Source organism: Lissotriton helveticus, chromosome 3_1 (assembly GCF_964261635.1).
Source record: "Lissotriton helveticus chromosome 3_1, aLisHel1.1, whole genome shotgun sequence".
Classification (NCBI taxonomy): Eukaryota; Metazoa; Chordata; class Amphibia; order Caudata; family Salamandridae; genus Lissotriton; species Lissotriton helveticus.
The window spans coordinates 969,944,756-969,969,009 of NC_136061.1; the positions used below are offsets into that span (position 1 = coordinate 969,944,756).

Here is a 24,254-nt window from a genome sequence, read left to right on the forward strand (position 1 = left end):
CATAACTGTCACAAAGGTGCAATTTCCACCTATGCTCATCCCCCAACTCACATACAACCATCAAAGGTAACTTTGCTAATTAAAACACCAAACGACCATAGCTAAATCCCCAGACCCCTCACTGAGGAATATATTATAGGTGAGGTAGTAAAACCCAAGGTTCTCATGTGTATTCCTACTAATTTCTTTTACATATCTTCACAGCACACTTGGTGTCAAAATGGTCACAGTTACACACCATAATGAAGAGTCCGACCTATGTGCCCCTTTATATTGCAAGATAGAAAACCAGAGAGATGTCGATTTCAAAGGGCTGATAAACAGTCCAAGCCTCTCTGGTATATATGTCAAAGTTTAAAAATCCAGCCCGATGCCTGGACATCTACGCATCCAGCACACTCGACTGTGTATGTTTGCGGAGTCACGCTTTATCGTATACTGTCAACTGCCAAACATGTAGCAGTTGTCATGGGGAGTCTCGCTTTATCGTATGTTATCAACTGCCAAATGTGTAGCGGTTTTCATGGTAAATGCACACAAAACAGCAAACATAAAGGGCGCAAGATATGGCTATTCTGATTGAGATGTGATAGAAATCGCTCGACATACGGCCAGTTGCCTACATAGGACACAGACGGCAACAAACAAACAACGGGCCAAATATAACTAATGTGGTACTATTGTATTAGTTCATAAGACGGGCAAACCGGCGGACGCATGTGGCTCCTATAGGCCGATTTCGCTGATCAATGTGGAGGCATAGGTACTAGCGAAAGTTCTGGCCAACAGGCTGGTGTCGATTATCGCAACATTGGCCCACCCGGATCAGTCTGGGTTTATGCCTGGAAGGAATACGGCCCACAATCTAAGGCGCCTACATAACGTGATGGCCCGTAGAAAATACATTGAGGAGGACGCCGCGGTGCTGTCTCTCGATGCCTCAATGGCCTGTGATTCCATAGAATGGCCATACATGTTAGAAGTCTTGAAAAGGGTGGGTCTGGGGCCCGAGTTTATAGCCTGGGTTTGACTGCTATACACAGATGTTTTGGGACAAGTGAGGGTAAACGGTTATACGTCCCGGATATTTAGGCTCCAGAGAGGTGTAGACAGGGGGGCCCTCTATCCCCGCTGATATTTTCTTTCTTACTAGAGCCCCTAGCGGCATGGATACGCAGAGATGTCATGGTCCGAGGCGCTACATTTAGGGATGAGGTGGGCGGACGACATGGAAGATCGAATATCCCTATATGCAGATGATATACTGCTGTACCTGGCCTCCCTATACAGGTCTATATCGGTGGTGCTTGATATCTTTACACATTTTGGTACATACTCTGGGTTTGTGATTAATTGGCTTAAGTCCGTATTGTTCATGCTGCAGGGCCCGGGTCCTAGGCTTCCGGCAGGATGTGCCATAGTGGTGGCGGAGGATGGGTTTCGGTACTCGGGAGTTTTTATCACATCTGACCCGAACCTTTTTTACAGCTCTAACTTGCCCCCCCCCCCCCGTTGGCTAAATTGCGAGCGGATGTGAAACATTGGAGATCCCTTCCACTTTCGTTGATGGGACGAGCTGCGCTCTTTAAGATGCTGGCCCTCCCTCGCTTCTTGTATATCCTTCATAACTGCCCATATAGAGTTCCAGACTCGTATTTTGAGGCAGTGGAGGGAGAGGTCCGTATGTTGTTGTGGGACGGGAGGGCCTGAGGGTGGCACTGAAGAAGCTGACAAAAAGCTGGTACGATGGAGGCATTGCGCTTCCCGACCTGCAACTCTATTACTGGGCAGCACAGTTAGTAACTGATAATCTTTGGATATATCGTCCTCCGGATGACCCTGCATATGCTCTTGACCGATACCAAACTGATCGATCCGGTTATTTGGGGGCCCTGTACACAAGTGATAGGAAAAATAAGGGGCGATTCTTCGGGCCCACCCTGCACACGTTAGAGATATGGCGAACTGTGCTTTCTCGCCTTGGCTGGGCTGGCATCCTCACTAAGGTAACGCCACTTTGGTATACACAGAAATTGAGCATGCTGTGCTACCAGCCCGGGTTTGATAAGTGGGACCTTATAGGTATCTCGGCAGTAAAAGATCTAGTCAGGAAGGGAGCTATACTTACATTTGAGGACCTCCAGAAACAGTATCACCTGGCTCGGGGAGAAACGTATAGATACCTGCAAATTCGGCATGCTCTAATGGCGGCCTTTTCGTCCTTTACAGACAGACCAGAATCTTCACCACTCGAGGATAGGCTGATGGATGGGCCCTTAAATTCGAAGGCAATATCTCTCACATATAAGAAACTATGTAATAATCTCCCGGATACCTTTCCAAGACTCAGGGAGCGGTGGCAGGATGATTTGGGATTGATTAGTGACGAGGATTGGCAGGAGGCCCTTATGTCCCCTCGGGAGGCGGCCATTACACTTAAGTTTAGGTTGATCCAATTGAGGATACTACACTGCTCATACATGACAGGGCAGACACTAGCGAAAATAGGGTCCAGAGCTAACAACCTATGCCTAGGGGGCTGTGGCCATCAGGCCACATTTTATCACACTCTCTGGAGCTGTCCAAGGATTCGTATCTCATGAGAAGAGGCCTCGGAACGCATGCAGACAGCCTTACATAAGGAGATTGTATTAACACCACAACTGGGTTTGTTGAATATCTGGGAGGCGACTGACATCACGAAAGTGGAAAAGCAATTCACGACGATAGGATACACATTAGTTAAACGAGAGATAGCGAAAGGATGGGGGGAGTGCACATACCACGAATCCACGCATGGGAGAAAGAGCTTGATAGATGCATGTTGGCGGAAACTGAAGTCTTCTTAGCAAGGGGGTGCCCAAAAAAGTGGGATCGGAAATGGTCGCTCTGGAATAAGTATCGAGGAGATCCAATGCTGTCCCCACTGGTGGAATTGGAAATGCATAGACGTACAGAAAATGCAGATGTGATGTAATGTATATCTTTGTATACTGGATGTCCATATATTATATTTCTGCAAGTCGAAAATATTGTCCTTTCTGTATACATGACTGTGATGTTCACCAATAAACACATTTAAATAAAAAATAAAGAAATTGACTATCTGAGCAAGCCAAAATTAAAACGATATGGAAAGGTAGAGATACCAACTTAATGCAACTGGAGCAAGTACATTGGTGAAAACCATATGCCTAGTCCAGACGGCAGCACTTGAAATTGGAAGTGCAGACCTTGTTCCGCAAATCAAAGAAACTGTTGACTGGAATGACGGATTGGGACATGGAAGTGTGCATCCTGGAGATCCAATGTTACCAGAGATGTGTCCTTTGCCAACAGCGAAATGATTGTCTGCAGGGAAATCATTTTGAATGTCTCTACTGACAGTCTTGTTCAGATCTCTGAAATTCAGGACTGGCCTCAGTTTGCCGTTGTGCTTGGGCACCAAAAAAGAGTTGAATAAAAGCATTGTCCCTTTTGGTCCTCAAGGACCGGAAGGATAGCTTTCTTTTGCAAGAGTTCTTGTATCCCCAAAGTGATCTCTTGAGCCCTTGTATTGTCTTTTGGCCACAGTGAAGATTTGAAATGTCTCTGGGAAGCGGCTGGAAAAAAAGAATCCTGTAACCATCCCTTATAATTTGGAAGGCCCAATGGACCTACACAAATTCTTCCCAATGATGAAAAAAGAGTGTGAGCCAGTCTTGCCCCCATCTCCGGATAGTCATGTTTGTCGGTGCTCTGAGGTACTGGAGATATCTGGCCGAGATTTAACTACCTAGGCCACGCCCCTTTTAGAGACCCCCCCACACACACACTCTTTAGGTTTCGCCTAGCAAAGGCTGCGCTTGCGCAGTCTTGCTGGGAGAAACTGATGTTTTCAGAGAATGGGGCTTGAACCCGCCCCTCTTCTCCATTGGCTGGCTGCGCTTGCGCAGTCTCGCTGGGAGAAACTGATGTTTTCAGAGAATGGGGCTTGAACCCGCCCCTCTTCTCCATTGGCTGGCCTCGTAAATGCTGGCCAGCCATTAGAGGAGAGGGGCGTCACTCATTCAAGCCCCGTCTTTTTCGGATTCAGGCGTGTTTTTTGCAGTTTTTAACTCTGTGACGTCATCCGTCACTCAACTGCAAAAACCATGCCCCCGAATGTGAAAATGGCAGCGCTTTTCATACGCCATTTCTGCCCGTCCGCTGCCGGAAGAAGTCGCTGAGTCCTCCGCCCCAGCCGGTGAGTGCTTGCTTTCTCACTTTTTGGCCCCCCCACCCCCGTGTTCCTCGTCCCGCTCGCTTTTCAGCCCCCCCACCCCCCTGTTCCTTGTCCCGCTCGCCTGCTTATCGGCCCCCCACCCCCCTGTTCCTCGTCCCGCTTGCTTGCTTTTCGGCCCCCCATCCCCCTGTTCCTCATCCCGCTCGCTTGCTTTTCGGCCCCCCACCCCCCTGTTCCTTGTCCCACTCGCTATTCAGCCCCCCCAACCCCCTGTTCCTCGTCCCGCTCGCTTGCTTATCGGCCCCCCCACCCCCCTGTTCCTCGTCCCGCTCGCGTTTCGACCCCCCACCCCCCTGTTCCTCGTCCCGCTTGCTTGCTTTTCGGCCCCCCCATCCCCCTGTTCCTCGTCCCGCTCGCTTGCTTTTCGGCCCCCCCACCCCGCTGTTCCTCGTCCCGCTCGCGTTTCTGCCCCCCACCCCACTGTTCCTCGTCCCGCTCGCTTTTCGCCCCCCCACCCCACTGTTCCTCGTCCCGCTCGCTTTTTGCCCCCCCACCCCCTTGTTCCTCGCCCCCCTCGTCCCGATAGCCTTTGTGTGGTCCGTGTTGACTTAGTATGCCATGCCTTCTGTTGAGTATGTTTATCTGAGTTAGTCTTTTGTTTTTGCTTTTTTCCTTACTTTGCCACATTTTCTTTCCATTATTTTGACTTCCATTTCTCCCCTGTTCCTCGTCCCGCTCGCTTTTCAGCCCCCCCAGCCCCCTGTTCCTCCTCCTGCTCGCTTTTCGCCCCTCTCCCACCCCCCTGTTCCTCGTCCCGCTCGCTTTTGGCCTCCTCCCACCCCCCTGTTCCTCGTCCCGCTTGCTTTTTGCCCCCCCCACCCCCCTGTTCCTCGTCTCGCTCGCTTTTCGGTCCCCCCACACCCCTGTTCCTCGTCCCGCTCGCTTGCTTTTCGGCCCCCCCACACCCCTGTTCCTCGTCTCGCTCGCTTTTTGCCCCCCCACCCCCTGCTCCTCGTCTCACTCACTTTTCGGCCCCCCCACCCCCCTGTTCCTCGTCCCGCTTGCTTTTCGGTCCCCCCACCCCCCTGTTCCTCGTCCCGCTCGCTTGCTTTTCGGCCCCCCCACACCCCTGTTCCTCGTCTCGCTCGCTTTTCGCACCCCCCAGCCCCCTGTTCCTCATCCCGATAGTCTTTGTGTGTTCCGTGTTGACTTAGTATGCCATACCTTCTGTTGAGTATGTTTATCTGAGTTAGTCTTTTGTTTTTGCTTACTTTGCCACATTTTCTTTCCATTATTTTGACTTCCGTTTCTTTTGTTTTCTTTATACATCCTTTAGAAGTTCTGTGAACTTCTCTTAGTTTGTTACTGTTCCTAGAGGTGCCATCTTAACCATGTCTCTTCATATTCTCGGTTTTGTGTAAGGTATGAAAGACCAACCCTGGTGGTAGAATATCCCCTTACCTTACTTTCTGTCAGTGAAGATTTTCATGGTGGGTTTGTGTTGACGCGGGAGGTATTTTTGTAAGAGGTTCACGATCAGTCTGGTCACAGATGGAAGTTAGGCCGAGGGCTTAGATAGAGAGACCTACTTACCTTGGTATAGCCCTAAGCAACTGTTCGCCAGGGTGGCAGGAGGATTTGATCGATGGAAAGGGGTAAACCGAGACAGTCACTAGGGTTTAATCAATGAAAAGGGGTCATCAGAGATGTGCAGTAGGGTTTGATCAGAGGAAAGGGGTAATCAGAGATGGTTAATAGGGTTTAATCAATGAAAAGGCGTAATCAGAGATGGGTAGAATGGTTTGATCAATGGGAAGGGGTAATCAGAGATGGGTAGTAGGGTTTGTTTGATGAAAAGGGGTAATCAGAGATGGGTAGTTGGGTTTGATCAGTGGAAAGGGGTAATCAGAGATGGGTAGTAGGGTTTGTTCGATGAAAAGGGGTAATCAGAGATGGGTAGTAATGTTTAATCAGTGAAAAGGGGTAATCAGAGATGGGTAGTAAGGTTTGATCACTGAAAAGGGGTCATCAGAGATGGGTAGTAGGGCTCGATCAGTTCAGCTTAGCGGCCAAATTTCCCAGGTCAATGTCTGATGTGCTGCTGTGCTTCTGTCGAATCCTGGGACTTGTAGTCCTCTTTCATAATAGAATAAAAAGACTACAAGACCCAGAATTCAAAGAAAACCCTGAACTGGAGCAGCGCATGACACATGGACCTAGGACACTTGGCGGGCTTGTTCAGTCGACCAGATGGCCTCTTCTTTTGCGAACTAACAGGCACTGAAGAGGTCAACAACTCGCAGCTTCCTGCTGGATTTAGGAAATGTGCCATGTTCCAAAGGTCCACGGTGCATCTGCATGGAAATGTGGGACACGTGCCTGTGAATTCCAGCAAAATTAACAGCCTCAAGGGAGCATGCTGCTGATAGCTTCTTAATGAGCTTAATTGCCTCTTAAAGTTTTATTAATGAGGGGGAGGAGACGGTCTGTGTGAGAGAGAGTATAAGGCCTGCCTTCTGCAGATTGTCCCCCTGAGAGCCCTCTCATGTTCATTAAGCCATGCACTGCCTTGCTTACCAGGTACTAGGACACGCGGAGACCTTTTATTGGACTTACAGAAACAAATAATCACCATTTTACGGATAACCATGAGCTTTATAGTTCAGACATTTTTTGGAGGTCACTTATGGTACCTTTTATTTTATCTCGGGAGAGGCTGGTTGTAAGTGGACGCTGTGGCAGCAAGGGGGAGATGCTCCTGTCTCCAGCTCTCTTTTCAGCAACTTTTGTGGTCTGTGTTTTTTGATCCAATTGTTTTCATTTATGCAGCAAGACTACAACTCCCAGAGTTCATCATGTTGTAAATGATAATGCCATTTATTTATGTTTTCAAAACCAACACATAAATAAAAAAAATCATTTACATTGCCAATAGCTCTAACTTTGGCAAAGGCGAGACCGTTGCATTGTAAATGCTTGTTACGTCCTAGCTTCTACCTAAAGCCCTGGGTAGACCGGACAAAATGTAATATATGAGAGCTCTCCCCGCCTCATTGGCCCGGAGGTCAGAGGTGCACTGGGCGTGAGCCAGGCCTTTACTATTGATTGCTGTTTTTTCCTGTTGTTTTTGTATTTTAATATGGTGCTTTCATGTGCATGCCCGCGTGGGCTGTGAAACAAATGTAAATTGTGTATTTTTACTGTTCCTGTTGTTGAGTGCGTCATTAATATTTTAATGTAACAAATTAAAAACACAAACCGGTAAATTTAGCGCCGCTGGACATTCATTCAAGGAATTCAGACGGACGGAAAAAACCTCCAGGTGTTTTCAGGTTTGCAGCCGGCATTTACAAGCAGCAATTACTGAGCAAGGAGCAGTAGGAATCTGGTTAGAGCCACTTCAGTCTGCCCTGGCAGGAGCAGGCCGGGGGACCAGTTACACAGAGAATACCACTTTGTTTAGGATCAGTGCGAGCTCGCCAATAACAGCGGCTTTCCAGTAAGAACTGGACGCCGTGGGAAGCGTCTTGAATCTACCACGGTGACGCAGGCACAGGAGTGACTTTGGGCTCCTTTACTGTGCTAGAAATGGAAACTATTTACTAAGGGATACCACAAACTGCCCGGAGTTCCACTGGGAAGGGGGTGAGGACAGGGGTCATAGGCGCAGACGGGGTGGAGCCAAGTAGAGCCAGCCTGCTGTTCGCTGTTAAATTGCAAGTATGTTGTTTTAGAAAAAGTGTCCACAAATAATTTGAAACATGAAAAAATATGATCGTTAGGATGTTCTGGCTTACCCTACGATCACAAATAGATTGCATTTCAGGCTAGCCTGTGCGGTTAAGGCACCTGCTGTTCAAATCAATGTGTATCCAGCAAGTCTCATGGTATTTTATGGGCAAAGCAACTAAGGTGGTTAATGCACTTGCCAAATAGATCTTGGGTACTCTCAAGCCTGAGGAGTGAATGGTGATAGAAAAGTTTGGAGGAGGAATGTGACTGTTGTAGAGCACTGTATGTGTTACCAGGTGAGTGGGTGCACTGGTTTCCTGCAGACATCCTTGTGAACAATGCAGGCGACAAGTTCCAATTTTAGTCAGATTGCTCATGCTGTTATGCACTTGTGGAAAACAGTTGCATGCAACCTGCAAGGTTTATATTGAATCCTTTTAGGTTTTAACTCTTTCATCGTTCCATAGATTGATAGGAGTGCCACTGAGATATGTAGTAGTAATACAAAAAAGTATTCCTACAAAGCAATATTTTGTGCTGTCTTCTATTCGGGTAGTCATAATTAGTGTTAGTTCACACTTCACTCACAATCCGAGTGTAAGAATGTAAAACTCTCTTCGGCTTCATCTCTCTGCTGACTTCAGACTGTGTTGTTCTTGTAATGTAATGTAATGTAAACAGAATTTCTAAAGCGCACTATCAACCCACGGGTATCCTGGCGCTCACTGACAGTGATTCCTCTACATGCACGCCTAAAGGGCCGCTTGAGGGTCCAGCTCAAGTCTGACAGAAGGAGCAACTTAACTGTACACGAGGACCTGAGAGCTGAGTGTTGGCAGAAGAAAAGAACCTCAAAACCTGTGTCTCCTTGCGGGCACACACCAGACATACCCCGGAGCCTCTGGATGTGTGTCGGGCCACAGTTCCAGTCAATCACTGAGTCGGACCCAGATCCCGGTTCCAGGATAAGAGAACCTGCAGGAACCAGAACCCATCAAGTCGTCATCCGTCTTCCTCGCCTCAGTCCTTACTCGGTAATCTTGGACCATGATCAGGAAGACCTGAACTCAGAGCAATGACCATTACCAATAAGTGATGGGGCCATTACCTCCTCGTCCGCCTTCTTCACCTCAGTCCTTTCTGGGCAACCTAGGTCCATGATCAGGAAGACCTGAACTCAGAGTAATGAAGATTACCAATAAGTGATGGGACCATAACGTCCTCGTCTCAATCCTGGGTTACCCATCAATTTTTTTTGTCAAATCTGTTTCTTAGCAATTTTGAAAAAAACGACATCACAGTACATGAGACATTTCAACAGTATCTGCACAGTAAGCGGGCATGTCAGATGTTCATTGAGAGGCAGTACACCATACAAGTAGGTGTTCTAGTCCCTGAGCAAAATAAGAAGGAAATGTACCCGCCCAATACTGGCAAAATATAGGCTGTCGGGGTAGCCGCCTCAAGGCAGGGCCGTGACTGTCCACACGGTAAGCTGGTGTACGTTAGCATAATAGAGGGTGGATCTTCCCTACACCAGGTTTGTGCACATCATTGACACCTGGGTTACCCATCAATGACTGTGACGAGGAAGACCTGAACTCAGAGTGATGAGGATGACCTGGCAGCTGTTCCCACTCTATTCTAGCACTGTGTACTGCTCGCACTAAATGCCTGTAGTCTATTTATCATGTGGGTTTTATGTGTGGTAAAAAGTGCCAAATTGAGGGCACTCAGACTAACATCCTCGTTAGCATTGTGATGTCATCACACTGCCAGATTGCCACACTGCCCATCAGTGCAAACTTCTCCCACTGTCCACCTGTGCCAGATTCCTACACTGCCCATCTGTACAAGCTTTTCACACTGGCTAAGTGCCAGCTTCTTACACTGACCCAATTATCCAAGCCCCTGTGCCTACTCCTTCCACAGCACACAGAGTGCTCCAGGTCCATTCTTCAGGCAAATTGAGGTTCCTTTTTAGGTTGAGCATTCAAGACCTCTTGTTATATACTTTAGTATATACTTATATATTAGTATATACTTATATGTGTATGTACTTTGTGGGCTCTGGAGATCAGCCCTAGGACTTGTCTGCTTCCGCGTAGGTACTTTTTGTTTCTGTTCAACTGCCTCTATTAACTTGATAGAAAACGACCAGCAGAGGTCTGTAAAATACCAGAATCACTTTAGCATTCTCTAGATTCCAGTCCACATAAATTGTCTTCCACGAGCACCCATAGACAATAATATTTTTTTCAAATCTTGTATTTTCTATGATATGACCACCAAAGGCCCTGATTGTATATTAAAAACAGAGCTTTGGACTATACCATTTCTCGCTGAAAGGCAATATTTATCTCCATGTGTTCCCAGACCTGGCGTGTCACGCAGTTTGGTGCTTACTTCCCCGCCATGTTAAAGAACGGTAGATGTTTCAGCAGCCAGGTGAATGAGCTGCAAAGCTAAATACATATAAGGTACCAAAGGCGAGTCTGATTGCATTGCAAATGCTTGTTGATTGTAGCACCAGGCTCCTCTTTATTTCTAATCGCTCGAGGCCAGAGTGTCCTCTAAAACCTCTCCCGATCTCCATGGGGATTGCTTTAATCTGCAGGCAAGCATCTACGTGGTGTTTCTAGTGCTCCTGTAAACACTTACACAATATTGCCAGGGGTGGAGTCCACCTCTAAGAACTGCAATTTGAGCTCTGACTCCTGGAGAGGGAAGATAGCTCTACCCAGCAACTGATTGAATTGAAAGGCTGAGTTTCTCCCAGTAGCTGTGTCCAGTCTGAGAGGCCATGTCTCTGAAAGGACAGAGGTGACATACACTTCAGAGTAATTAACACTTACAAGCAAGTTTAGTACGTTTTGCTTATTCACAAAAAATGAGTATGCTATACTTCTACTGAAAAAAAACAGTAGTAAGTCCAGCACCACACAAAGCCAACTACTGCCACCGCAACACCCTCCCATAGAAAAGTTTAGAGCTAGGAAACAAAAAAAAACCTTATAGAAAATAATGTTAAATTAAAGTAAGTAATTTTAAATAGGTATAAATATAGATAAATAAAATTGAATGTAAAAAATATGAAAGATAGTGCATATTTATTATATAATTATACAATCTTTTAATACTCTATTTTAAATTTAAAAATGAATGTAATATTAATTTCTCTTAAAATATAACAACATTATTTTTAATTAACTCTATACACCACTTTTAACATTTATTAAAGCATAATGAAAAAGATTTTGTAGGTGGGATTTTAATAAAATGTAAACTTGAGAAACATAATTGTAATTTGATTTAATATATTTGCATTAATTAAAGATTTATTTCACAAATACGTTTACTGTTGATGTCCCTGATATTACCAGAAATATCGCCTGCAGCAAGAACAAATGCATGGAGTCTCAAATATTTTACAAACCACCTATACATCGTGACTTTACAAGTTCAAAACTGCCCTTATTTGCAGAATGTGGGCCACTATGTTTAGTTATCTACTTCGCTAATGGTGCCCACTTTTATTTTGGCGCCACGGCCTATTTTCTGTTCTAGTCAGGCCCTGGAAATGGTCAAGAAAGGAGCTTGTAATATACTGCAAGGCGTAAACCATCGTCTTGTGAAGTATGAGCTGTAGTCTGTACCCTGTGGAAGAGAGGATGTAGAGGGGGCAGGAGTTACATGTTTCAAGACCCTAGGGACATTAGTACACTAGAGCTGGAAGAAGAGAAATATAATGAAGTCATTTATAGAAGTTCACGGGAGGAGGAAGAGGGGAAGAAAATGAGCCAGACATTTAAACACCTCATAGGAATGAGAACCACAAAGGAGGGAACGTTGGCTTAGGGGTGAAACATTTTCTTTTCTTCGTAGTTTTATATAGCGCGAACTTGACCTGAAGGTATCAGGTATAAAGCGCTGTACATGAGCACCAGTTGCGTTACACAAGCATTTTTGTTAGGCACACAGAGATTAAGGGATTTGCCCAGAATCACAGGATGTTGAGCTTCATTGACGAGACTTGATTCCGGTTCCCCACATTTGAGATCGAACACTCTAGCCATTAGGCTACATCCCTCTCCATTATTTAAATTTAAATGCCTATGGGGCAGTAATTGAATAGAGAAGGGAGAGGAGGGATATGTGTGAGACATTCAATATGTACAGGGAAGGAGGAGCAAAACAGAGAAACTATTAAGAACCTTAATGGTTGTAAGTACAGAAGAAGAGAATGAGGGGACGTATATGAGTGACAAATTTAAATTCCTCAGGAGTATTACTGCAATCAAAGACATATAGGGGAGCTCTGCGCAACACTGTAACACTCCCAAATATACCCTCAATACACCCCATTTCTTCACTAGTCCAGCACCCTTTGTTGCAGCTACTGGGTGAATCCAGATGTATAGTAGTTACGTGCAAAGTTGCTAAATCGAGCAATTTGTTACTTCACATAGTGTGCTTTTTAAACTTCCCACGCTTGTGCAAGGGTTTAAAAACATTAAGAACAATGCCAAACCAGCTGCCCTTCTCGTCGGGGGGGACAATTCTCGGTGTCACAAAATGAAGAAGGTGGACTTCTGCCACTTGGCAGCACATCTTAATCGGAGCCAGCATCCGTAGCATGTTCCCTGCCCTGGCCAATGATGCTTTGTCCGAGAACCCTGCATCTTGGCCGAGCTCCTGTGCCCCACATGGCTTCCCCGCACCCATCTCATCCCATTTTTTCAAGCAATTTCCAGTCACAAGATCACCTGATCTTAATAGCAGCAGGGCCGGCTTTAGGCATGTGCAAACTGTGCACCTGCACAGGGCCACCAAACCCCAGGGGCCACCACGCCAATATATATCCTTAATATATTAATCCTCTGAGGATGGATACATATTTGCGTGGTGGCCCCTGGCAGGGAGTTGGCGGCCTCCGGCTCTGTTCCACTTCTAAACACCCTGACCCCCTCCCCTCTTTACTGGCCTCCGCGCTCCGCCCCGCCCGGACCCCCTCTTCCAGGCCCCCTACCTACGCTCCCTGCCCAGGGCCACCATGAGCCTAGAGCCGGCCCTGATAGCAGCCTCATATGGTGCCTGCTCCAGTTTGCCAGCCACGGGTGGGTTAAACTTCACCTCAAGAAGGTAGATAAACTTTGCCCCCATTTGTCAATTTTTGTCGAGGTGAAGTTTCCTGACATCCTGGGAGAAGTGAAAAAGTTTCTCCATCCCTAATTTAGATACTTCAGGCTACTTGGTCCCTTGCTCTGGACCACACACACCCCAGATCCGCCAATGCACACAGTGTCTGCAGTAGCCACATAATATCAGCTTTCTTCGCCCGGATAACCAATGAAGAGCTGATATCACAGGATGAAAGCAAGGTGACCTGGACACGCCTACAAAAAAGTATGTTTCCAGCTGCTCCCTGTTTTGCATCTACCCAGGACACAGGGTGAGGCTAATATGCATTTATTTGTGTATTTTGGGAAAGAGGGTGAGGCATGTCAAGCCACAAAGCACCCTAAGTCTAAACCCCCTCAAATGACCCTGCATGGTTTTCCAGCCAGAGTCTGGCACTAAGCCATGACCCCTCTGCATGGTATCTTAAGACATGGGCGGTCTCAAAGCCCCACCCTCGCCAGGCGCACCTCAGTTCTCACACAGCGAAAACATTTCGAGGTTGGCAGGACTACCCTTCCCAAATGCTTCATCACATCTTAAAGACAGCTGTTCACTCCCACTTCTCAGTACTGACTAGGGTGACCAGGTGCCAGGAATGTGAAGCATGGGCAGGACAAAGTCACTGAAAAGAATAGTAAGAAACAACATTATTGGCGAGCATGGTTTATACGGAGAAAGGAGCGGTCAAACTACATTTTAAGAGGCACCAAAAGAAGGCGCGGAAAGCTTGGGCGAACGTGGTGGACACGGAGACACGGGCTCAGGACGTTGGGATCAAGACCTAGCCTGTACATGAAGTCACTTCCGGGTTGAGCCCAGCGCTCCTGGGATAGGAGAGGCTGAGCAGCTGGAATATTATGCTCAGAGATATCGTGCAGAAGCTGCCCGGCAAGTTTCAGTATTGCTTCTTTGACTTCCCGTTTAAAATAGTTTGTCACCATTAGCCCTCCCAGCCAGCATTTTAAGGGGGATAAAAAACTGGGGGGGGGGTGTCTCAAAGGGGTGCGGCCAATGTAATTAAGGGCGTGGCTTAAAAACACTTAAGCTAAAAATCTGTGCTTAGCATAGTGTGCCGCCCGACTTGTATTTTGCTGTTTCTATCATTGCATCCAGATATATGATACAACAAGTAACATCATACCTACAAGTCAGGACTGTTGGCTTTGTCAGTGGTTGTTAGTTTCAGAAGATAAATAAGCAGCAACTGTGGCTTGTATATAATATTGAAAAAGCTTCCACTTAAAGCCCGGTGACACCATGACAATGTTGCTGCTCCTGAGTTTCTAAAAGAGAAGGGAAAGCCAGAGAGACAATGACTCCCTTTAAAGGATTTTCCTTCCCCTTCCACGCTCCCCTGGCATGACGTCATGCCGTAACTTCTCCACTAGTGAGAAGTGAGCAGGATGAGCGGGTGCACATCAATGTGCCTGCTGTCACTCAGGGCACAAGTCCTAAATAAAGAAGTGGGGGGACGCTCAGAGACAGGAAGTGACGTCACGACAGGAAGTGCCGTCACGGAAGGTAAAACACCTAGAAGTGGGAGGGTGCTCAAATACGTGAAGTGACGTCACGAAAGGTAAAAAAACACTCGATCTACACTTTGTGGTCCTCTGCTGTTGTTTTGCTTTTATGGTGTATGTGTTTTCAGAGGTTATTAAAGGGGTGTTCTTTCGCTTAAATAACGACCCTGTCTGGCCATTGCATCTTTATTTTGACTGTTAAGACAGAGCATCCGGTGGCCTAGTTTTCCGTCTCATACCAGATGCCAAGCATGGCTGTCTGTACCGACCTTGTTATGGGGGCTTGGCCGTCCCTGATGCAGAGAGGCCCGGTATTTTCAACACCCTGTAAGAGTGTAGGAGCGGTGCACCCGAAGGCTACCTCACAGAGAATCCCCAGCGCCATTTGCTGCAGCACACAGGAGTTGACAGACCGGCGTGCCCCTTCCCAAGCAGAACGTCATGAACCACTTGCCACAGACACGCACAACTGGCGGCCGAGAGCCTCCCATCAGAGCAGTAAACCTCTGCAGGACTGACTTGGGAGATCGACGGGGCGGCCGGCCGTGAGGGCGAATACCGCTATAATTTAAAGCCCAGCTTTTGCGCAGGGGGGACGGCGTCCACCCGGTAAGACCCCTTAAAATAAGTGGGGGGATGCCGTCCACCTGCGTGGTACCCCGACTCGAGCCCTGCTGTCACTGCAGTCCGGAAAAAAATGGACCGCCTGTCCCAGGGCACAAAACAGAGCCCGATAGATACCCGTTTCGAGGCCCCCTTAAAAAAACTGCCGGTGCTCAGCACCGGTGAGACCCGGCCCACTTAAAACCCTGCTCCCAGCCCTTATCTCTTTTTCCCATTTCCCCTGTTCCCTTGTGTTTAGTGTGGGTAGGCATGGTGTGCGCCTGGATTACCCCGTGGTGATGAGTGCGCTTTACAAATACTGATTGATTGATTGATTGATTGATTGATCACCTGCTCCTGTTCCTTGCCTCCTACAGTTACTGTCTCACTTGGCATCCTGGGGTGTCACACTATATCCTGTTCAACACAGACCATTCTGCCAGGAGTTCGGTAAACAATGCTCCATACGTCCTACTGTGACTACTGACTCCTTGTTTTACTTGCCTCTTATATTCATGTATATAATCTGTCTAGCGCACCCAAAGACTCACTTTTAGTACAGAGCCAGCCCCATCCTTACTGACTCCAAGATGCAGACTTTTGGTATGTGTTTCTCTCTTGCTCCCTTCCCCCTTTCCCCTCACACACTCTGCTTGATTGTAATTGTAGCTCCTTGTTATCCAGTGCTTTGTGCATCGCACCCCCTGATAACTGTGCCGGAGACCCTCTAATATTAAGGAGTCGGCTGCTCAGTGCCAGATGCAATTTGTGGTCTTTCCTCAACAGTTTGTAACTAGAACAGCCAAAGTGAATTTCGTCTTGTTGTAGCTTATAAAAGATGCTTAATGTGTGCCACACAACTGATTACTATTCAGATTCCTTGGTTACCTATTATTCAAAGTTTCTAATGCAGTTTAAAGCAATTTTTTGACATGAGACCAAATACACCGACAGCACACTCCAGTTTGTCACATTAAAGCGAGTACTAAACGCACTGACCTTCCATATCAGTCAGTTCCAGCCAAGAATGGTGGAAGCAGCTTAGGCAGACGAATCTGCAGCAGCCGTATTTAACCAGGGGCTGCACGAGGAATTAAAGGACATCTTATCCTGGTGTTCAATAGACCTACCACAGTCCCAGCTCTTATAGACCGCACCCTCCAGATCGACATCCAACAAAAAGCATGACGAATGAAGTGCAGAGGGTAGGGGAACCAGGGCCGGACTGGGAACCCAAAGCAGCCATGCAATTTTGTTGGACCAGCCTCCAGGGTGTGCGTGGGGAGGGCAGGCGTGGAGCACTGCTGCTTAATGAAACTGGCCCCCAGCATGGCTGCCTATGATACTGGGGGATGATATTGCAGAATTGCTGCAAAATCGGCCCCCACCGTTCAAAACTGGCCCCCACCCTTCCAGTCACCCGGGGAAATGCCCGACGCGCGCCTGCAACAGCCTGACTATTTATGTTTCGTGCTCTCCAGAACTAGAATTGTTTCTATCTGAGAGCCTATGCAGGTGGGGGAGTGAGACAACTGCTTTCAGCTGAAGAAAAGAAACGGGGACAAAAGTCTGGTCTGGGCCTTCATTTTAGGGGTGGGCGAGCCAACAAATTAACGAGCCAAGGTTCTGACTCAGATCTTAGAGCCTGTGCACAAGCCATGCCCTGAAAATATTTGCTATGTAAATCATAAACAAACATCACATAAAATACAACAAAGTCTCTTCAAATTTCAAAAGGTGTATTTCTTTAACATGTGAAAGCTTTGACATTAATAGGGCACATTATAGCACTGCACCTAGAAGTACTTATTAAAAGTAATAGCTTTGTACAACTGGTAGTCTGACTCACTTATTTGAACGTGCTTTCATACACGATAATGAAGAAAAAAGAGTTTTGCTGAACTAAAATATTTGCCTTAAATCACACAATTTAAGCAGAGAAGCTGTGCTGTAGCCAGGTTTTCTGGATTCACTTTGTATAATGCAGCCAGTACGCGGTTATCGCTTTGTCATTCCATTTGTGAAGGCTTTGTTTTTACCTCTTATGCAGTTTTTAAATATAGCGCAAACTCGACCCAAAGGCTTTACATGAGCACCAATTACATTACACAAGGTCATATTAATTTTTATAGGCACAGAGAGATTAAGTGATTTGCCCAGAATCGCAGGATTTTGAGCTGTTGCTGAGACTCTAACCTGGTTCCCTAGTTGAACAGTCAGCAGCTCTGGCCTTAACACCATATCCTGGGTAAAGGGAGGGAGACAGGCAGAAGCCAGATGAAAGCCCGGCTTGTTTATGGGCTTGAGGTTCCATCAGGACCCGGAGTTGAGCCAGAGTCAGGCTTCAGGCTCAAGCCTGGCTCATTCTTTAAATGGCTCACACACCTCTACTTCATTGTGATCGGTTGGATCATTTTGTGAAACTGTTGCCCAAGAAACCAGGAAACGGGTCAGCCCATTCATGAACAAAAACATGGCAGTCTACCAATCCAACATCTGTCATGTGCAAGGCTCACGTCCACCTGCAAGTTGATATGCTATTGTCAGAGGGTGGGAGGAACATGTTAGCCCTGGTAGATGTGGAGGCTTTTGAGGGATTTATGAGCCAACAGTTCAAACAGAAATTACGGATTATTGTTTATAGTAGGAGACAACCCAAAGAAATCAAAGGACAAGATGGTACTTTGTTACCTTCTGGGTATGTAAAGTTAGAAACAGAACCTTGGGTCATGATTGTGGTAGGAAATATCGAAGCCAAAATATTGATGGGCCACAACATCATGATCAGAAGTTTGAGGGACAAAATATTGAAGAGTAGGGGCGGCTGGTGACATTTGAAAGTGGTGAGGCGTAAACTAATTTGCATATTGCACCGCAGCGAGCGAGCCCTAACCACCTTGCATCCATCCATACATCATTCATGCATCCACCCACCCACCCATCCTGAATCCATACATTATTCATTCATGCATCCACCCATCCATCCATCATGCATCCACCCATCATGCATGCATCCATACATACATCCATACATCATTCATGCATCCACCCATTCATCCACCCACCCATCCTGCATCCATACATCATTCATTCATGCATCCACCCATCCATCCACCCATCCATCCTGCATCCATACATCATTCATTCATGCATCCACCCATCCATCCTGCATCCATACATCATTCATTCATGCATCCACCCATCCATCCATCATGCATCCACCTAGCATGCATGCATCCATGCATCCATCCATACATCATTCATGCATCCACCCATCCATCCACCCACCCATCCTGCATCCATACATCATTCATTCATGCATCCACCCATCCATCCACCCACCCATCCTGCATCCATACATCATTCATTCATGCATACACCCATCCATCCACCCACCCATCCTGCATCCATACATCATTCATTCATGCATCCACCCATCCATCCTGCATCCATACATCATTCATTCATGCATCCACCCATCCATCATGCATCCACCCATCATGCATGCATCCATACATCCATCCATACATCGTTCATGCATCCACCCATCCATCCACCCACCCATCCTGCATCCATACATCATTCATTCATGCATCCACCCACCCATCCATCCACCCATCATGCATGCATCCATGCATCCATCCATACATCATTCATGCATCCACCCATCCATCCACCCACCCATCCTGCATCCATACATCATTCATTCATGCATCCACCCATCCATCCATCCACCCACCCATCCAACCTGCATCCATCATTCATGCATCCATCCACCCATCATGCATGCATCCATCCATGCACCCACTCTCCCTGTTCATTTTCCTTTGCTGCGGCTCTTAGAAACTGGCCAATCACGTTTAAGCTGGGTCCCCCAACTCCACCATCTAATATATTCACATTCATTTTACCCTTACTGTAAACGTCTGTGGTCTCTTTGGAGGAAAACTGACCTGACAGGAGTCTGCGAGAAACTGGCTATAAGTTTGTGATTTACATCCCCACTGAACTTTTTTCACACTGTCTACGGTTGATTAATAGCCACATTGCACACATCCGTATAGGGTTTACTCTTTACTTAAGACTGCACGCTTTTCTTCTTTCAGCACTGCAGTGCTGTCGGGCATCTTAAACAAATAAAACACGTCAAAACACTTTTTTCCTCTTTACTTGCGTGTGGTCACTCTTTTGCACAGCTCGTGTCAACAGGCTGCCATGTCCGCACTAATTGTTTCCATATTTCAGACAATCCTGGCGCTGGAGGGGCACAGGTTACTCTACGCCCACAGCACGCCCATTAGGAGACCGAAGGGCTCCTAATGGGCAAGCGCAAAAAAGCACGAGGTTCTAGGTTATCAACTTTTTGTAGAGAATATTAGTAGATTGGCCAAAATCCACCAATAGTCATAGGACAACAGCACTATGTTAGTGAAAAACAAACATCCATTTGTAAAAGACCAAGAGCAATCCTTCCAGCCCTTAGAAGCAGCTTGTGCACCAGCCCCCATTCTGTAAGATTCCAACATACACGCTACCATTTATTGCTGAGAAAGCTATTCGGACCATCCTCTCCCAACAACATTTGAGGACTGAAGCCCTGCATCCAGTTTAAGAACTCTAACAAGCACAAAGAGAAATTACAAGATATATGTCATAGCGCTTCTTGCCATAAAGGAGGTATTTTCCAATTGGTGGCACTATTTAGAAAGGGCAATACATTAAATCTCATTATGGACTGACCACAAGAACTTGTTACATATCACATCCATGAAGTGCGCCAAAGCACAGCATGATAAATGTCCACTATTTTTCTCTTGTTTCCATTCCAGGATAACCTATAGACTGGGGCACTACCAAGGAACAACAGACATGTTATTAAGGCCGGTGGAAAAGGGTGCACGAAAGAAAATGCTCCTAGTGTTTTAGCTGTTTAAAAAAATCAAGAACTCAAAACCTTTCTCAACAAGATCTACAAAGTTACTAAAGATTGATAAAACAGCCTGGATTAGTGAAGATCCTGCTATGTGATGTAAAGTTGGGACATTAGTTATTCAGTGCAAATGCTATACACATTCCTGAGAAAGATCTTTAAAGACAGGTCAACAGATAGTAGCATCAATCTCCAGCGCAGGCATCCTGGTCAAATGAAGATGAAACAGCTGGTAACTCATTGCTTTTGATGACCTAAGATTTTCACCACTCTTAAAACCTTCACATCTTAGTGCACTATATGTGCTCAAGCTAAAAGTTCTCATTCAAGGTGGGTCTATTACAATCCCTTCCTTCTCCTCAACAACCCTGGACCATGATGGCCTAAGACTTTATTGTTGCAGTTCCCGATTCATATGGATTTAATACCTTACTTGTGGTAGTTGGCAAATTTACCAAGTTAGGGCACTTTGTCCCCCTCAAGAAACTGCTAACATTAGAGTTGTCATAGATTTTTATAGAGAACCTCCTCTTTCAACGCCATGAGCTCCCAGTCATTATAGTCATAGATCAGGTAGCCCAGTTTGTGGCCAATTTCTGGAATGAACTGACGCTTCAATTTAGTACTGTTCATTACATGTTGATGAGCTGCCATTCCCAGACTGATGGGCAGATTGAAAGACTAAACCAATCCATAAAACAGTATCTGAGATGTTTTCGCATGGATCATCCAACTGAATTGATTAAGTGTGATCCATTGGCAGAGTTTCCTATAATACCTGCTTACACTCATCATGGAGCACATCACTGTTTTATTGTACTTTCCCTTTTTTTTCTTCTTTATTAGGACGTCAGACATAGGAACAATATAACAAAAAAGGAGAAAAAAGCGAACAGTAAACAACTAAGCCTTAGGTCCTATTTTTCATTATATAACACCCACCCCCCGCCCCCCTGGTGGATCCCTTCAGGCTACAAAGGAAAGCATAGAATCAAAAACAAATGAATGAGTAAGTAAATAAGTACATAAGCCCGATCAAATTCAACATTCTTCCTGGTTCATCCAATTAGTTCGAGATCTCCATATTTTTCTCCCTCCCTCCAAACCCTATTTCCTCTTCTACTATACACAGAAATCTCCCAATGGTACACAAATAAAAATTTACTAAACCATACATGAATCGAAGGAGGGGTCGGGTGAAGCCACACCGTGGCTAAGCAAAGCCGCAGTACAGCCATTGCTACAAATACCATCTTACGGTCTGGTTCAGCCATGCTAACATAATAACCTGAAGGGTCAGCAATACAGAATATCCCAAAACTTGTTCTAAGCGCAGTTGAATTTTACTAAGCAATGTGAACACACTAGGGCATGTGGCAAAGATATGCAGACTGTCCGCGGCGAGCAGCCCACATCATGAGCAATTTCTCCCAGAGGTTCCCCCCCATTTAGAAATTCGAGCAGGAGTTATATAAAGATTTAGCCAAGTCTTAAAACATTGTACCTGTAAGTTAGTAGATATACACGCTGTTTGGCTATACAGGAGAGAATCTTCACACTCGCCTTGTCCAGCTTGTAAAGCCAATTGCCACCAGTGAAAATGCTTAGCTAAGTCATCTTTCTTTCCTCATTTACAAGTTTATATAAAGATGATATTAAAGATTGACCACCATTAATCAAATCGATTAGCGGGATGCGTGTCCAATTGACAGTTCTTTTACAGAGAAAGTCCCTAATCTGTAAATATTAAAAAAAAATGTTTATTCTCAATTCCATATTTCTGTTTATTTTTATTTTTTTATTTATTTTATTTTAAAAGTTTAAGAAATTAATTATTATACCTAGTGTTACAGCACACCCTATATCTGAACACATTATACCACAAGTAAAACTTAGACATATTTTACAAAACTTTAGACACAATTTACACATCTCTTTGCAGTACTATAAGCAGCGCCCCAATTAAATAAAAAAATAAAAAAGGGGTACACAAAACTCAGCACAAAATATAATACAACAGCAATAATGCCTACCCTGGAATACTGTTCAATCCCCTTTTCCATTGCTCGATAGGATTCCAGATTTTCCCACCCAATATTCTGCCCCTACGACCTTTCCTGGCATATATTGCATTTTCCAAGTTATAAGCAGCCAGCACCCTAGCTAACCAGAAATGGAATGTAGGGGGTGCCTTATCCAGCCACTCCTTTGCTAGACATATGCAAAGTACAGGGTTTTGAAGTGTTGTGCTTGTAGGGAGGCTGAAAAACCAGACCCAGGGAAATCTGGAACCCCTTCTGAGTGATGCCTAATTTCTCTGCCCATTTAGTGGCGTATTTCTCGCAATCATCTGGTTTGGCTGTAGACAGTTCTGCATAAATCTTACGAATCGAGCAGTTCCTGTCTTCAGCATGAGTAACAGTGTCTCCTGTCTTCAGCATGAGTGAGTGTGTTACAGTGTCTCCTGTCTTCAGCATGAGTGACAGTGTCTCCTGTCTTCAGCATGAATGACAGTGTGTAACAGTTTCACCTGTCTTCAGCATGAGGGACAGTGTCTCCTATCTTCAGCATGAGTGACAGTGTGTGACAGTGTCTCCTGTCTTCAGCATGAGTGACATTGTCTCCTGTCTACAGCATGTGTGACAGTGTCTCCTGTCATCAGCATGAGTGACAGTATCTCCTGTCTTCAGCGTGAGTGACAGTGTCTCCCATCGTCAGCATGAGTGACAGTGTCTCCTGTCCTCAGCATGAGTGACCGTGTCACCTGTCTTCAGCATGAGTGACAGTGTCTCCTGTCTTCAGCATGAGTGACAGTGTGTGACAGTGTCTCCTTTCTTCTGCATGATTGACAGTGTCTCCTGTCTTCAGCATGAGTGACAGTGTTGCCTGTCAGTGTCTCCTTTCTTCAGCATGAGTGACAGTGTTGCCTGTCTTCAGAATGAGTGACAGTGTCTCCTGTCTTCAGCATGAGTGACAGTGTTGCCTGTCTTCAGAATGAGTGACAGTGTTGCCTGTCTTCAGAATGAGTGACAGTGTTGCCTGTCTTCAGAATGAGTGACAGTGTCTCCTGTCTTCAGCATGAGTGACTGTGTCTCCTGTCTTCAGCATGAGTGACAGTGTCTCCTGTCTTCAGCATGAGTGACAGTGTCCCCTGTCTGCAGCAAGCCTTGCTTCTTGTACGCAAGGACTATAAGTGCAAAGTGCGTGCTTACGCACTAATTTTATTTTAATAAAAGGCACTGTCATTTACAATGCCAATAGCTCAAACTCTCGCAAATGCGAGACCTAGTGCATTGCAAATGCTTGTTTCTGTCTGTCTCTCCTCAACTACGAGCTTCACTGGGTGCCTCCACGTCAGGTTTCGAGGAGCTCCGTAGGCTACACACAGAGACAACAAGACGAGTGCGGAAAACATAAAAACACGAACTCTTAATCCAAGGGTTGGTCTGTAACATGACTCAGAGCTGCCCAGCAGCCTGCGGGGGGTTGCGGCGGCCTTCACTGCGCTAATGGTATGCAGGGTAAATCATTAGAATGAATATTCCTGTTACTGTGGATACTGAGATGTATTAACTAGCGGTTACCACAGATGTGAGGGGGGGGGCTGTTGAGCCTCAGACGCTCATAGCACCTAAAGGAGGCGTGATGTCTCCTCACGGGCTGTGCTGGTGCTCTACTAGTCTATATAACATAACATAGCCGCAAATTTTGCAGACCGACCCCAGAGTCGACGAACCACCATTTTGTATGAAGTCTGAATGAGAGCACAGAGACAACATCTCCCATGCCTGTCCTGGGGGCTACACCTGGGCAGGTTTATACTGCCCCTCCCCCCCCCCCCCCCCCAGCACTGTCTCTCTCCCGGTACAATGTATGCGCAGCCCGCCACGCAGCTGTGTCACCACGAAATAGATGCCACCCCCCTGCTAGGAAAATTCCCAGCCCTGCAGTCCCACACCAAGCTCTAATTAACAGGGCGAGCCTAACAAGAGCCGAGCCAATGAGCTGGCTCGGCTCCTAATGCCCAAGTACGAGCCGAGCGCTGAAAATGTTAGCTATGTAAGTCATACAACCAACATCTTCC

At 46.2% G+C, this 24,254-nt stretch overlaps 1 long non-coding RNA gene across 2 annotated transcripts in view; it reads right to left on the bottom strand.

The window, feature by feature from the left end:
• The window catches only part of LOC144824820 (uncharacterized), a 128,759-nt gene that overhangs the window by 64,921 nt on the left and 39,584 nt on the right, over positions 1-24,254 (bottom strand). The window lies entirely within an intron of this gene.